The sequence below is a fragment of the Elgaria multicarinata genome, chromosome 2 (assembly GCF_023053635.1).
Source record: "Elgaria multicarinata webbii isolate HBS135686 ecotype San Diego chromosome 2, rElgMul1.1.pri, whole genome shotgun sequence".
Taxonomy (NCBI): domain Eukaryota; kingdom Metazoa; phylum Chordata; class Lepidosauria; order Squamata; family Anguidae; genus Elgaria; species Elgaria multicarinata.
In genome coordinates this window covers 54,214,231-54,231,652 of record NC_086172.1, presented here as the reverse complement: position 1 = coordinate 54,231,652, position 17,422 = coordinate 54,214,231, and the positions used below count along the sequence as shown (strand labels likewise).

Here is a 17,422-nt window from a genome sequence, read left to right as displayed (position 1 = left end):
TTGCAGTAGTCCAAATGTGATGTTACTAAGCATGCATGACTGTAGCCAGATCAAACATCTGTAGACCTTTGTATCCTACCTTTCCTCCAAGGAGCACAAGACAGCATATGTGGTCATCCTCCTCTCCATTTCATGCTCACAACATCCCTGTGAGGTAGGTTAAGCTGAGAGTCAGTGACTGGCCCAAAGTCACCCAGTGAACATCCTGGACGAGTGAGAACTAGAACCTGGGTTTCCCCAGTCCCAGACCAACAATTTACTACCACACTGCACAGATTTTCCACCTAGTAATCTGTTTATCTTTCATCTCTTTCTTCCCTTTTAATGTCAATTTTTATTCTAGTCCCCCTTCTACATAACAGTAAACGAATACCAGTAGTTCATATGACCACTTCACATATTACCAAATTTCAAAATATTTCTATTAGGCACTTGCAGAAAACACACTTGTAGATAGTAACATGTAATAACCTACGGTTGTGTGTATGCAAAGCCAGATATCCTCATGAAGGAACAGCATATTCTGCCATGTCCATATAGCTTTTATATGTATCACCCCACTTGCATCTTGATATTGAAAGGTCAATTCCGTATACTATTTGAATAATTTCCTGGATCATGCACCATTTTTACCAAGAGCGTAGTGTGGTGTGTGGTTTTTTTTTACCATTGAACATACTGCAGTTCTCTTTGTATATGTTTGCATTTCAGTTTGGGCCAAACGTTTTGCTTCCATCCTTGACAGACAAAACTTATGCCTTGCACATCCACGTCTGCGGTGATTTTGTTCCCTGTCTGCAGATACTGATCCCATGTGCTTTTTTATTTATTTTTTAAAGAAATGTGAAGACTGTTTTTGTTGCTGCCTTTTGTAGCTTGATTTCTGTAACTAAATCCTGCTCTCTGGGGTCTCCATTCTGCCTGCTGCTAAACTGCTGCTTTGATGAGAGAGGCTTCTAGTTACAAATTCCCCATGACCTTCACTGAGACATGGGACGTCTATTTAGCACTCTCTCTCTCTCTCTCTTGCTCTCGCTCTCGTCCTTATCTTGGAAGACAGAATGTTAAGGATGTTACCATAGCTCTGCCTTCCACTGCTGCAGGATTTTTCTAGCTTGCATTGAATGCTACCAAATAAGCTTATATTAGCAGGCACTAGAAATATGCATCCAGCTGGACAAATGAGGACCAGCCAATAAGTGAGGGATTCCAGCCGCAACAGTAGGTAGCAGAGAGTCCCATGTATCTGGGATGAAGAGCAGGTATGTAAATACCGTTAACCTAGGGACTCACTGAAAATGCAGGTCCCAGCAAAGATTGGTAGGTTGGCACTGATATGAGAACTGGGTATAGGGAGAAGGCCTCTGGATGAGGTTGGGATAGATGAGTATGGGCCACCAGGCAAGATTGTAAGACTAGATGCAGGAGAGCAATGTGGTTGTGGTATATGTGTTTTAACATTTCAGAGGCCGCTTCTGAAAATCCATGTCAGGGGCTGTCAAATGGTGTTTTGACAATATTATTAAACTGGATTAGCCCAGCCTATTGCTCTGTAGTGGTTATTAAAAACAAGTGACAATTTTATTTTCCAAAACTAATTGTAAAAAAATGAATTTGTTCATATCACAAAAAATCCCATTGAACTTTATATGCACACAGTAAGTATTCCAGTAATCTATGAAAAAGCCTGATTTTTCAGTGATATTGTTTGTTGAATGTTGTTCCTCCTATATAACTTCAGTTAGTTTGCACATCTCCACTATATAAAGGCATTTCAATAACCACTTCCAATTTTGAGCTTACACAACCTTCATAGAAATTAATAAATTCATAACAGATTTTACAATATTAGACATCTCCTCTTCTGTTATATTAAATAAAATTAATAGAGTTCAGCCTTGATCACATCCTAACATTTCTGATGTAATTTTAGCCCTGTGCTTATGTTTGCCCACAACATATAAAGAGAGTTAATCTGGGGAGGGGACATGAGTAGATGTGCTTACAACTTTCAGGTCTTTGCACTAAACATCCAAAGCCCCATCACATATAGAAAAGGTCCATGTGAAAGACATGGTATGTCGAACCCCTTAAATCCTGTTGTTTACATGCATCTTATTGAACCTAGCAGGTGTCAGTTATTAACAAAGTAATAATTTTTACTATGTCTTCCATACTGATAAACTTAATGGGAACATCCAGTATCCAATATTAGTCTAATTTAAATTAAGCCCCACTCATTACTATAGGCCTATTCTAAGGGCTCATCTACACCAAGCAGGATATTCCACTATGAAAGCAGTATGTAAAAGGCAGGAGCCACACTACTGCTTTATATCAGTAGTGAAGTGCACTGCAGGACCTACACTCCTGCTTTATAGTGGTACTGAAGTGCACTGACAACTGTTGGGGCTCATGACACATCTACACCAAGCAGGATATAACACTATGAACGTGGTATATGGTATGTGCCAATTGGCCCCAACAGTTGTCGGTGCACTTCAATACCACCATAAAGCAGTAGTGTGGCTCTTGCCTTTTATATACCACTTTCATACCACTTTCGCAGTGGAATATCCTGCTTGGTGTAGATGAGCCCTGTGTAGTACTATCATTGGATTTATCCCAATGATACCACTTTCACAAAGTGAGAAATTTATGTTCAGTTTTTATTCTAGAATTATAATAACCAGATCCCTTTCCCAGCCTTTTAATCTCATCCTTTTCAGATTTTGTATTAAGTCAAATGTTTTTGCCAATAAACCTTTAGTCTTTTCACAAGTTTCCCAAAATGTTAAAATACCAAGTATATGTAGGACCCAGCTCTTCTATAAGGAAGTTCCTTATTTGAAAATACTGAAACCAGAGGGGCAAACTCTTCTGTGGTAGTTATTTTTTTTTAATGTCATTACATTCTGAGCAAACATATAGAGTACTGATCATGAGCGAAAGAGAAGAATGCTCTTTGGTGTGTCTTGACTGTTAACAGGTGGCAATAGGTACACTAGATCTATGGGAGGAAAATGCTTCTAACCCAAACCTCTCAGTGCAAACCTTCCGTTTCTAAAGTTCTGTCACCCTTCTTAACTTTGCTATATGCTGTGGCTCCATTGCAAGCCATGCATCAGTGTGTTTTGTGTGAAAATGGTTCCAATGCCAGCCACCTGCCATAAACCTGTCCCTCTGTCTGTAAATGATCTCTCTCAACTTATGGAAGTGCATCTTTTATTTAATGAATAATTCATCCATAAGTGAAATTCAGTGTTCAGCTCTTTAGCAGATGTTCTGGGCATGAATCGTAGAAATGATAGAGCTTTAAAAGGCAGGTTGGTCTTGAAACCAGCTGTACCCCTTTTTAACATTTTGGCTTCATATTTCTCAGTGATTCACACTTGTTTTGCAGAGGCTTGAGCTTGGTGAGATTAAATTATAATAACCGTTAGTTGTTTGGTCTCTTTTTCTCCACAATGATTAGTACATTTTAAAACATTTTAAAATACATCTTCATTTCAATAGCTGCCATTGTCCTCTCACCCCCCAAAGTTATTAAAAATGAAAAGGCAGTTACTAATGGTGCAGTCCTCCACATATCTACTAAGAAGTAAGGCCTACTGAGTTCAGTGAGATGTCCTTGCATGTAAGTCTATATAAAACTGCTGCCTAAATGGACTTTAAAAATAATAATATTACATATCTATACTTCCCAATAGCTGAAGCTCTTATTTAAAAGATAAAAAGGGTAGATCATCAAATACATTTATTTGCACATCAAATTTCAGGACAATGTGCAGCTGTATGTATTTTTCTTCTATAGTTTTGGAGATAATCTTGCATATTTATAATTTTAAAAGTGAAATGGCAAAACAATGCTTGTTAATCTCCAGAGAAAGGTTTGTTAAGATGTCGAAGTTTCAGACTTATTGATGCTGTAGATTAGCCAACAAAGCATGCAGGCACAGATTTTTCAGTAAATTTGTAAACAGTGTATAAACAGACAGGGCTTTTATTGTGCAATTCCTCGGCCTCATTCACAGGATTTTATGGGGTCCAGACAATGACACCTTCTATTTGTAGCACTCTTGTGTATTTCTGCTGCTTCCTCTGCCTTTGTTCTTAGTGCAGAAAATCCATTAAGGGGCTAAAGACCAAGTAATCCGTCAGACCCATCCTTCTGGCAACACCCAAGAACTCTGGAACCTGCAACTAGTTCAGTTAACTAGATTTAAAGGGAGCTTCTCTGAAATTCGTGTAAAGTCAACTGAGTTTTGGCAAGGAGCATGTTCCTCTGTTTTGAACCTAAGAGCCTGAATGGTCAAGGGCTAATCCTGTAAATAGCTGTGTTGTTTATGTAAATTGTGGCTCTTCTAAATTGTCCTCCTCCAATATACTCCATTTCATTCTCCCTTCAGCATTCTCTAGCCATTCAAAGAGATCAAGCTGTTTTGGGGTTGTTGTTGTTGTTTTACTTTCCCCTTTTCCTAAAGACTCTTTGAATTTTTATTTTTAAACTTGTATTTTGCTCACCTCCTGCAGTAGACCTGGTCAGAAAAGGTGGCTTATAAATATTTAAATATCAAATAATACTTCTGCAAACTTCGGAGTTCCTGTACTGATACCTTCCTCTTGTTTTTAAGTAGCCCAGTTTTGGCCACAATCCTGTTGGTGCTCAGTAGCTGACACAACTGTCCTAAAAACTGGAATCCAATCCTGGGAGTATGTTCTATTGAACTTGGTGGGACTTACTTCAGAGTAGACGTGCATAGGATTGTGCTGTGTGCTGTCTATTTCTTCTAGACTAGGTGGCAGTGTTGGCATTCAACAGTGAGACAGGTTAGACAAATATGTTCCCCCCTCAACTTTTGTCTATTATTATTGTATTATTATTATTATTGATGATGATGATGATGATGGAAGAATGGGGCAGGCACTGCGTGAATGGCAAGTTTGTGCTACAATTTAAATGGAAGAGCAGTAATAGAATGCAGTACACCTAGATATCATTTAAATATAGATTAATGTTTATCTAGCCTTACTGTTTGTAGGCACAATTATGTCAACAAATAGCACTGGGTGGTGTGTCATTTTGGGAAACCAGCACAGCTGCAACCCTCTGAAATGCCTATAACTTGACATAATTAAGCCAGACCAAGCTTAATTATCTCTTATGTCTCTGTTATTATAAACACTCATTTCTCTCTCTCAGTCTAGCAAATTTTTCCTTGCTTGTAAAGTTTTCCTTCTCCCAAGGGGGAAAAAGTTTCCCTAATACTAGAAATGACTTAGAAATAACTAGAGAACAGTGCAGTAGTCACAATGCCTCTGGACTGCTGCCACTGTGAGTTAACAAAGCCCAGGTTTTCTCAGGGAGCGCAAGCATTGATACCTTTATCATTTCTGTTGGGCCTATTAACACTAGAATACAGGCATCTCATTTTCTGTCAGGTGTGCACAAAGACTGTTTGTTGTTCGAGGGCTGGGCAAGAAACTCCGCCTGGCTGTGCTAACTTTCAGGAACCAGAAGACGAAATCTGCCATCTCATTAAGGTTGACCCAGTTCCTACCTTTCCTTGTAATAATGTTACAGAAGTGCTTAGAAATTTTATGCAAACATACTCTTAAAGCGTTGTCAAGAGAACTCCAGGTTAAGTGGTGACAGGTGCTATTGCATGTATTGGCAGGAAGCTTGTCCCCCGTTCCTTTATTCAGCGTGAGTCAATTAATATACAGCATTTTAGAGTAAGTTGTTTATGCCTTGGTGGAAATGGAATAGAGTGGAATCTAGTGAAACAGCTCTGGTTCACTAGATGCAGAGAGAGATTCTGTTGACTTTTCAGACTGATTTCCTGCTGCAAGGAACCAACAGTGTGTGGCTTCCACTGCCAGAGAGACAAAGTAGTCTGACTTTCTCCAGCTTGAAATGTGGAGCAAACAGTCCAAGATGAGTGGATGAGCCCCCATGTTAGTGACCTTATGCTGAATCCTAGAATGTATGCACCTCCATACCAAACAGCAGCCACTTCAGAAGTGGAAATGGTGCATGCTGTGGTTGGTTACTGCATTGTCTCTGACCTCCTATGTTGTGGCCCAGCTGGCTGGCTGCTGTGGGCAAAACAGAGCTGAAGACAGCAGAGTGCCTCTGGTATGCTACAAAGAATAAGAGCTCCATCAGCAAGCGTTTTATTGCACGCTCATTACTGGGCACTCACAGATTTTCGTGGGTCCTTCTCACAACGTTGTCTGCGTCCCACGTCCCTCACACCCCTTCTAGCCTTCTTTGAGTGACAAATGTGCGGGTGGAGAAGCAATGGTGTGGAAACACGATTTTCCCTGTGTGATGATGCTCTAAGTGTGAGTGTAGGAGGAGAAAGGTGCATGCAAAGCTCTGCTAGCTCTGGGAGGCCAACACAGACAACTTGAGATGTTGGGGCAGACAGAGTCACTCACTCATTGGATACAAATGAGAAAAAGGGAGGCAGTTTATTTTTGTTTGTTTTTTTTAAAAAATCAGTGGGGTATTTTTGGCACAGGAGCACTAGTGAAGCTCTGATCCCTATCACCTTAGTGGACATATTGCCTCTGACTAAAATGTTAAGGGTTAGAATGAATGTAACACCAGGATTGTTAGTACATAATTTCACTAGTGTTTAGTGTTTAGAACCAGCATTCAGTTCTAAGGCTTGGATTTGGTACTGGTGAAGGAATAATAATAAAGTACTTTTTCAACATTTCCAGAGTGTGTTCTCTTGTTGCTCTTAACTACTCTTCAAAACAGGTTTTCACATCTTTGAGATCAAGCCCAAGTTTTTTTTTTTTAGTAATGTCATGGCCCAAACATTACAAAGACGCTTCTTATGGTCCAACACACCTTTATTTTGAAAGAAAGGGATTAACATTGCAACGGAGAAACGATGCACCTCTGCCAAGGAGCACCTCTCTGACTCTTGCTGGGTGTGCCAGCTGTTTTATTAGCACGTTCTGGTCATGTAGGCATAAACAACTGAGCATGTGCAAAGTACCCGACCACTAGTTCTTGAAATTTCTGTGGTTAAGCTAGCTTCTTCTTGTCTGTCCTGTAGCAAACAGGAACAACCAGGTCCAAAAGGGAAATCTGCCCCAGCAACTAGGAAAAAGGGAGGTCTACCTTACTACAGATTCTTTCAGTTTGCACATATGTGGGTGGGTGTCTTGTGAGACACAGATAGCATTTTTTTAAAAAAAAGTTACTGCTATTAAGACAATGCCCATTGTCTGACCTTTCTATCCCAATTGATCAGATTGATCAAACAATGCTTCTCTCATGTCAAAATATGCCTATGGCCATTACAGTAAGAAGAAATGGGACCTAAACAGCCATTAGTCCTAGCACCTCTTAGAAATAAAGCAGTGGAATATATACCTTATTTAGCCTAGGATTCATGAATGTTTCAATTAAGGTATAGCAGTAACAAACACTGTCTGTTCACATGTCATGTTAACCAACCCATGGTGGCTTATAAGCTATGCACAGTAGTTTATTTTGCAAATAGCCTGCTGTGCCCCAACAGATGTTCAGACAAATAAGCTACACTGAATAGTTTTATTTCCCCCCTCCTCCCCTATAGTCCCAGCCTCCTTTGTGGGGTTTCAAGCTTTTGCTGGGTCTCCTTTCTCTACTTGTGTGCTACAAAATGGGGGAATGTTCTAACTCTTTGAAAGTTTGCAGAAATAGAATGGAATTTAATATACTGGTTCCCCTTAGGAGGACGAACCACATACACTACTGGGTAAATGTTGGACTTTGCCTTTTCATGGAAAAGTGAGGATTTATCCACATGTGAAACAAACCGTTTGCTTCCCTTTTCTTTCCACTCGTACCCCCTCCTCCTGTGCTGAGTTGAAAGGGGTGGCCTGACTGGACTGGAGGGATATTTACACTGCACCAAAAAATTGGTTTCTCCCCCCCCCCCGCCCCAACCCCTTGAAAGTCTGCAGGAATGGGATGGAATTGAATATACAGGTTCCCCTTATGTGGAGCCACCACATGCACTACTGGATAAATGTGGGACTTTGCCTTTTCATGGAAAAGTGAGGATTTATCCACCCGTGAAACTGTCGGGAAACTACGCCAGTGGGGCTTATTTAACCCATCATGAGGTAATGTGTCATCTGAACCCAGTCACTGTGTTCACTTGGTATTGAAATGAAAAAGGTTCCAGAGAGTTATGAAATAATAATTTTGTTGGAGTGCTATTGCTTGCCTTGGAGAGGGAAAGAGATGAGTCTGCGGACAGCAAGCATAGAGAGGAATTGTGCCCCAGTTGGTCGTTGCTGTATGGTTGTTTCCTAGCAGCTATGCAATTTGTTGAGATAGCCAAGCCCTTGAAACTTATGTCCAGCATTTTTTGAAGCAAAGTACTAAGCTTTAAGTGGATAGCCCTGTCAGCAGGCATGACTTTGTCAATAAATATGTGATAAGAATAGCACTCTATTTAATTTTCTGTTATCTACCAATCCCTGAAATGCCATGTGGACTTTTTCAATACTCCCTGTTAAGCAAACATTTCAGAACTGTGTTTCAGGAGAAAAGATTATGGAGCACTTGGAAATGTAAGGCAATTGAAATTGAAAAGGATTATTCTTGCGTATAACGTTTGAAAAATTAAGATAGTGGGCAAATGTCCAGCTAATTATTTGTTTTCATAGGAGGTGTAGATCCATTTTGTTTCTTTGTGTTCTGATTCAGTGGACAAAATCGCCTCCTGGAAACTGATGAACAGGGCAAGGTGGAAGCCCATGTGCAGCAACTCAGCTGCAAATGGTGGGTGCTTCCAGTTGAGGCTTTTATCATGCCATTGTCTTGCCATATTCATGGAATGAGACATATTCATTGCCATATTCATGGAATGAGACCGCTATAAAGCAATAGTGTGGCTCCTGCCTTTTTATATACCGCTTTCATAGTGGAATATCCTGGTTGGTGTAGATGTGTCCTGGAAGTCATTGTCTGTAATTTGTAGCCCTCACATGTTTCCACATCTTCTATTATTATTATTGTTATTGTTGTTGTTGTTGTTGTTGCAGAAAATCTGTTAAGGAAGAAAAGACGGACTAGCTGCACAATGCATTTTGATCGTTAGCACTAGGAGTCCATAGTCTGGAAGCACCTTGCACCTATTACAAGGTTAGGGTACCTGTTCTGTTCTGGGGCTCACTTATACCAAAGACTCTGCATAGAAGCCAGATGTTCTATGCACCCTTATTTATTTGTTACATGTCTATACCACTCAATAGCTGAAGCTGTCTGGGAAGTTCACAACATATGCTGTAGGCCAATGGTAGGCAACATGTTGCTCTTCAGATGTTTTGGACTACAACTACCATCAGCCCCAGAAGAAAAAACCCATGAATCTATAATTTTGGAGGAGGAAGCACATATGTATAGGAAATGCACATAGATTAATGCTGAAATACTGAAAATTAAAACTGAAATGAAATCTGACAATCGTGCAGGCCTAGATGGACTCAAATACTCCGACACTGGAATAATTGCTTAAAGCTCTTGTTTTTCCCTACCAGTTATGTTGGTTAGAACCATTTTATAACCACCCACCAGATATTTCCTCCATTTTACCACTAGTCTTATGTTTTTAATCATTTGCAAGATCCTAAACAATAAACTAGTAACAGGGGTACCCAATGTAACTCACACATTGGTCTCCTACTTTTAACCCTACTTCCTCTATACTTCCCAGGGTTGCTAATCAAATGGGGAATGCTTGAATGGAACAATGGAACCAGTTACCTAGGGAGGTTGTGGGCTTTCCCATGCTAGAGGCATTCAAGAGGCAGCTGGACAACCATCTGTCAAGTATGCTGTAGGGTGGATTCCTGCATTGAGCAGGGGGTTGGACTCGATGGCCTTTTAGGCCCCTTCCAACTCTACGATTCTATGATTCTATGAATTAATTCCTGCTGTGAGCTAAGAGGGTGAATAAATTGAAGTTCAAACAATGTTTATCTAATTTAAGCTTGACACATTTATCTTTGCCATGTTGTTTTTCATAGATAGCATTTGGCAGGAGGTCAATCCTGCGTAGTATGTGCAAAGTTAAAGAAGAAACTCAGGTGGCATTGAAATGGCCTTTTGAGTATCTTGGGGTGCAATCCTATGTGCGTTTAGCCAGAAGAAAATCCTACAACTCCCAGCATGCCCCAGCTGGTACTAGCATGGGTGGCTGGAGGGAGGGATGCTGGGAGTTGTAGGACTTCCCCCCCATCTAAACATGCATAGGATTGCAGCCTTAGAGTGAGTATATTCAGTAACTAGGGTGGCTTCCCTACAGCTGCAAGTCAAGTCACACAAGGTTGTGTCACTTATTCTTTGGAGGGGACATGGATTAGGAACAATCTGTATTCTTTCTAGGACTTTGACTGTTGAAACCTTTTCAGTTGTATCTCAAAGGGAACAGTTCTCATCTCTCATCACACTTCCCATAATTTAAAGTCCAGTGACCTTAATGGAACAATGGAAAAGTGCCCCAAGAAAGTATATGAGAGTATATAAAAAGTGTAGAGGACATGTTGAAAGCATGAAATGAAACCTTGACAGTACTGCACAGAAGGGAGGTTGAGTGATTTAAAATTGGACCTTAAGAAACTTTGGAAGCTTTTCTCTTCTATTTCTTTTTATTTCTATTCCTTTTCTATTTCTGTAACACCTTTGAGAGTTGACAGAATTAAAAATCAAGGAAGAATAGGATAGCATCCCAGTCCTTTGTAGGGTAGACCCACTGAAATGAACGAGACTTAAGTTAGTCATGACCAACTTAAGCCCTATTCATTTCAATGAGTCTACTCTAAGTAGGACTAACATTGGATACCACCTGTAATGATATTACCTGTTCTGATAGGTAAGGCAAATGCCGTCTGATCTAAATTGAAAAGTTCTGATTCAGAAATACTAAATAATTTATCATTAAACTAATTGTGTGTGTTTGCCACATGAACCCTGGCTTGGAAAATTACCTTTGTGCAGCATGATTTAACAACGTGAAATAAATCTTCTTGTTGTGGCCTACTGAAATTTCCTGTTCCTGGAATCTTTGGTGCCCCGGGGCTGTGCATGTTGCAAGCCAAGGGTGGGAATCTTTGTTTTCTCACTAATGAGAGAGTGGGATACATTTTATCACTTTCCTCCCCACAAGGACTTTGTAAGGTCAGGTCTGTGGCATGGGTTATAATATTCAGCTCCTTTGTGCTGACATGCTTCCACTGTCACCTGCAGTTGATCATTCCTTCCTCTAACCTCCTCTGTAGCTTTTGGTTAAAATAACTTGAGGCATTATGGAGGCAAATACTTTTATATCTGTTTATCAAAAAATGTAACTGAAAATAAACCTGTGGTAATGACAAGAGGCATTTATTAAAGTTACTACCGTGCTCTGTAAACATTTTTTTTTTTTTTTTGCTACCAAACTAGTACCATCACCTGCAAATGTTGGGTCATAAAAAAGCATTGTAAAAACATCATTGTTTTTATACTGTTGTTTTTATGTTTTTGATGGTTTTAAATTTTGTATATTTTTAATGTTTACTGTTTTTAACTTTTGTAAAACGCCCAGAGAGCTTTGGCTATGGGGTGGTATATAAATGCAATAAATAAATAACTAAATTGCATACCTAGCCACTATCTGACTTCATAGATTTTTCTGTCAGGTCTTAAGCTTTCAAGTGCATGTTATGAAAACAGCGGAACAGTGGCTGAGTTAGATTACTAGTCCTCTTAGATTTGTGTTGTCTTTATCACATTAATTTTCCTGTCACTTGTTATTAGTTGTTGAGATTGTTTCAAGGGTAGTGTTATCTGTGCAGCTTACTAGGCTCTTAGCTCTGCCTTTATCTCTTCTTATCTTTGGTCCACCGGCCTGTTTAGCGGCAAGCAAATATATTGGGTCTAAAGGAGCAAAATTACAAGCCCTTTCTACAAAGCAAAGTTATTTAAGCCATAATGAAACAATGGTGTGTGCTTCACCTGAGCCAACATATTTTAGAGCATTTAAACTTTGGCCTGATACTGTGATAAACATACCCTGTAGGAATGAGAAACTTACATTTAATAGCTGCTTAAAGTCTTGGATAGAAACATAAAGAAAAGTAGAATTCCTTGATCTTTTCATTGCACATTTCATGGAACTTGGTCAGAATGTCTTTTAGGTTTGTGTAACATCTATCCAGGATAATTGACATAGATGCACAGGATTGGTGCAGATGTAGGATCATAAGAAGCTATGTATATTCATCTGTCTACCTCAGTTTTGTCTACCTTGACTAACAATGGTTCATCATGGTTTCAGGCAGGAGACTTTCTACCAGGAGATGCTACATGTTGAATCTGGAACCTTTTGCATGCAAAGCCTGTGTGTGCTCTAGTATTTTCTTCCAAGATGCACACAATTTCTTAAACATGGTTAAGCAAGTGGAAACAGGCTGTGGACCACATGTTCTACTCTTCCTGCCTCTGGTGCAAGCTCCACCAACCCTTCCCCTGTCAGCCCTAAACCTGATTATTACATTGGCACTGATCTTAACAATGGTCAATGTCAACCCAGTTTCTTTCTTATCCAGGGTTTTCTAACCAAGCCCAAATCTATTGTCAAAAATCTGCTTAAGAGCAAACCTTGCTAAGCATTAGCCATGGTTAATGCCATCGCCAAAGTAATGCTTAAATTTATTTATGTATTGAGAAGCCTGTTGTCTATGGCGAGTAAGAAATTAAACACCAGGCTTTTTATCCCACAGCTTTACCTGGGCTTCCGCTTTCATATTCTTTGTGGGATTAAGATTGACTCTTTTCACGCACTTCCACTTTTATTCCCTGGGGAGTTCCTTTATCTGATGCTTTATATGTTTTATTATACAGCTACTAGATGGTGCTGTGTTATATCACTACTTCCTTGTTTTAGACAATATAGATGGTCTCTATACACTGGGATGGAGAAAAATAACTCACAATTATATGCAATCTTTAAAAAATGAGATAAAGTTCAGGAAGCCCAGGAGAGGCCCTGGAGTTTGACAATGTCATATAAAGGACCTGCAAACACCCATGAGTAACCAATCTTGATCGCAAGATAAAAGCCTAGAGAGAAGTTCACTGTCTCTCTAGGCATTGTATAGACTAAAACACAATAACATATAATAAAATAAAAAACCAATTAAAAGCCAGCAGAGATTTTAAAAAGTCCAACATACACATATGATCATAATATTATAAAATGCACCATAGATCAAAAAAGCTATAACAGCAACAGGAACAGGAGTTAAAACCAAACCAAAGTCTAAAATGCATACCATGGTTAAGGGTGTGGGAAGGGAGCACAACTACTTCCTTTCTCTTAATTTTAATAAAGATGCCACTAGCGTTTAAGGTATCTTTCAGTCCACAGTACATTTGATGAGGTAAAAACCTGAGTTTGCAAATAAAGCCATAAACCTCAAAGCCTGCCCTACTCTGGTCTGTGATCAATTCTTAGGTAACGAAACAATTAAACCCAGTGACCCTAATCCAGATAAACTGAGGAATGACTATGCCAATGATGCAGCGTCGTTGTGTGACTAACCCATCTTCCATTGCTTTCAGTGGGACTAACTACCGGGATTGGAGCTGGTCCAAAGATGTCCCAGTGTATAGAGACCATCTATGTTGTCTAATAATAACATTAGCCAGACATTATTGCTCAACAGAAGTGAATAGATGTTTGTAGCACTAACGTTGCTGCCTGTGGAGTACCTGGGAGCCAGGAGGTTGTTAGATGTGGGTGGCCACTGATTTGTTAGGACAAGCTTTCCTTACTGCATACTTGAGAGCAATTTTAAAATGCAAGGAAAAACTATTTCCTCCTTTCTTTCCCCCTCACAACCTCCCCCTGCGTGCTGTGAACAAACGAATACAAATGAAAGAACAAGGAGCCACGTTTTTTGAGATAGCATTGCTAGTGGTGGTCCTTTCCCAGCCTTAAAAGTATGGAACATCAAAGAGACAACCAGCAGCAGTGCCTAAATTGCAGGAAATTATATGTGCCTAATAACCGAGAATTAAATGCTCAGCCCCTTTAAGTGCTAGTCATTTTACTCTCCTCTTTTGTGCAAGCCAGCAGGCCTTCAGTATGGCCAGGGCTTGTTGTGATGGTACAATTGTTCTAGTATTCTAAGGGTTGCTCATGTTAGAGGTGGAACATTTGGGGCATAATTCTGCCAAGGTTTAGCACTTTCAACGAAATAAAAGGGACATCAAATTGTGGCTGGATCATGCCCAATATTTGGAGGAGGGGTTACTTGCACATAAAAAGAAAACTTGCTCCGGCCCAGTATCCCATCTTTGGCAGAGGCTTCTAAATCCTAACTTATGTCTCTTACCATATACTAGTGTACAAGTAGCCCTCAATCCTATGGAGCAGATCTGGGGGAAACTGAGGATTGGAGAGGGAACCCTTTCTGCCAAACCTGTCTGTTCTGCTAGTGGACAAACACCTTTGGACTTCACACTGGATTTTGAGTATAATATATTTTTCTTAGAGGCATTTGAAGACCATCTTTCAATTTCTGATCAATGTGTGGAGTGCAGGAAAATAACCAGTGATCTTTCCAAAGGCTGATGTTAATGTTGTGGCCTGTAATAAACCTACTGACTTTTGCATTTTCTTGCCAATAGGGACAATTGCCTGACACCACCTGTTGGGTAAATTAGGTCCAGTGAATTCTTCAGGTTACACAAAAATCAAAGGTATCCATTGATTTATGGCCGTAACGTAGACTCCCCTTTGTATGTTTGTATTACAGTTTCATAGCAAAGGAATTCTTACTGATTTAATCTCTTTGGGGTTTGAATGTGGGATTTTTATGGCTTTCTCTCTAACTTATATTTTTCAAAGCAGTAGTAATTAAGATAGTTTGTCAGTAGATCCATTATATGCCCGTCCCAGTTTTCAAGAGTGAATGCTATAACTCACTCATAAAAATTTGCCTCAGGCTGACACTTGGCATAAAAGATTTTAAGAGTACAGCAGAATTTTGTGAATGATTATACTCCATTTGGACACAGTTGCTGTGCAGTTCTGTTGTGTCATCACCTTTCATATAAACCAAAATCATCCTAATTTCTGCAGAGAGCTAATCAGTGAAGTGTGCAACATAGAAGTCTTAACTTGTAGCAGCAGAGCTCATACTTATAGATTGGGTGAAATACTAGACCTTAATTAATTTATTAACAGAATTATCTAGCAAAAATGGAGGCAAAACTGTGGTTGCTTAGTATTTTGATAAGACGAAAGCTACAGAACTGCAGACATACAGAAAGGTCACTTGGAAAGCCTTGGAATATCTTGTAAGAGCATATAGGTTTGCCGTGTTGCTTTATTCTGCAATAGGATAAAAGATTACAGGTAAAGTTGGTTTCAGTTGGTACAGCTCGAGGATGTGGACAAGGTGCTTGGACAGGTCCGTGCGACCACCTCTGTACTGGATCCTTGCCCCTCTTGGCTAATAAAAGCTAGTAGGGATGGAACAGCCGGCTGGGCCAAGGAGGTGATTAATGCCTCTCTGCAAGAGGGAGTGGTCCCAGACCGTCTGAAAGAGGCGGTAGTGAGACCACTCCTGAAGAAAACTTCCTTGGACCCGGAAAATCTTAGTAATTACAGGCCGGTAGCAAATGTTCCATTCCTGGGCAAGGTCCTTGAGCGGGTGGTGGCGGGCCAGCTCCAGACACTCTTGGATGAGACTGATTATCTGGATCCATTTCAGTCGGGTTTCAGGCCTGGTTTTGGCACGGAAACAGCCTTGGTCGCCCTGTATGATGACCTATGTCGGGAGAAAGACAGGGGGAGTGTGACTCTGTTGATTCTCCTTGATCTCTCAGCGGCTTTCGATACCATCGACCATGGTATCCTTCTGGAACGTCTGGCTGAGCTGGGAGTGGGGGGCACTGCATTGCAGTGGTTCCGCTCCTACTTAGCAGGACGGCTCCAGAAGGTGGTGCTTGGGGGACATTGCTCGGCCCCGTGGACTCTCCAGTATGGGGTTCCACAGGGGTCGGTCTTGTCCCCCATGCTGTTTAACAAGTACATGAAACCGTTGAGTGCGGTCATCCGGAGTTTTGGAGTGCGCTGTCATCAGTACACTGACAACATGCAGCTCTACTTCTCCTTTTCATCTTCATCAGGTGTGGCTGTGGATGTTGCATGGCTGCGACAATGGACTGGATGAGGGCTAATAAACTGAAGCTCAATCCAGACAAGACTGAGATGCTGCTGGTGGGTGGTTCTTCTGATCGGATGGAGGGCGTTCAACCGGTTCTGGATGGGGTTGCATTAAGGAGCAGGTTCGTAGCTTGGGGGTTCTCCTAGAACCATCTTTGTCACTTGAGGCTCAGGTGGCCTCGGTGGCACGGAGTACTTTCTACCAACTCTGGTTGGTGGCCCAGCTACGCCCCTATCTGGACAGGGATAACCTAGCTTCAGTTGTCCATACTCTAGTAACTTCCAAATTAGATTACTGCAATGCCCTCTACATGGGGCAGCCTTTGAAGATGGTGCGGAAGCTGCAGCTTGTGCAAAATGCAGCGGCCAGATTGATAGCTGGAACAGGGAGATTTGAGCATATAACACAGATTCTGGCCCGCTTGCATTGGCTGCCTATCCGTTTCCGAGCCCAATTCAAGGTGCTGGTTTTAACCTATAAAGCCCTACATGGCTTGAGACCGCAATACCTGAAGGAACGCCTCTCCCGACATGAACCTACCCATACACTGTGCTCAGCGTCTAAAGTCCTCCTCCGAGTGCCTACTCCGAGGGAAGCTCGGAGGATGGCAACAAGGGAGAGGGCCTTCTTGGTGGTGGCCCCCCAGTTGTGGAATGATCTCCCCAATGAGGCTCGCCTGGCGCCAACGTTATCTTTTCGGCGTCAGATCAAGACTTTTCTCTTCTCCCAGGCATTTTAACAGCATTTAACAATGTTAAGTTTGTTTTTAATGGACCCCAGAATTGTTGTTTTTAAATGGATACTGTTGTTTTTATACTGTTGTTTTTATGTTTTTGATAGTTTTTAAATTTTGTATACTTTTTAATGTTTACCATTATTAACTGTTGTAAACCGCCCAGAGAGCTTTGGCTTTGGGGCGGTATATAAATGAAATAAATAAATAAAGGTGGTGGTGGTGGAGATAGAGAGAGACCTTAATACAACTGAATAATCCCACCCACCCCCAGGTCTCAGTTGTTTAACAAACATGCTCTATTTTATATTGTGGGTATATTTCCTAAAGTAAAAATCACTAATAAACTAATAAATAATTAGCACAGTCTAGAGGGTGATTTCCCCCAAGAATCATTGTGCAAAATTGCACACTTGCCCATCTGATTTAGTGCTAAAAGATGCTGCCAGTAAAACT

The 17,422-nt window shown here is 40.7% G+C and overlaps 1 protein-coding gene across 1 annotated transcript in view; it reads left to right on the top strand.

The window, feature by feature from the left end:
• The first annotated feature begins 1,188 nt into the window (after positions 1–1,188).
• Positions 1,189–17,422, top strand: part of LYPD6B (LY6/PLAUR domain containing 6B) — a 34,949-nt gene continuing 18,715 nt past the window's right edge. Inside the window, exon 1 of the mRNA XM_063116575.1 lies at positions 1,189–1,262. The gene's annotated coding sequence lies outside the window, so the exon portion shown is untranslated. The remainder of the gene's footprint in view (positions 1,263–17,422) is intronic.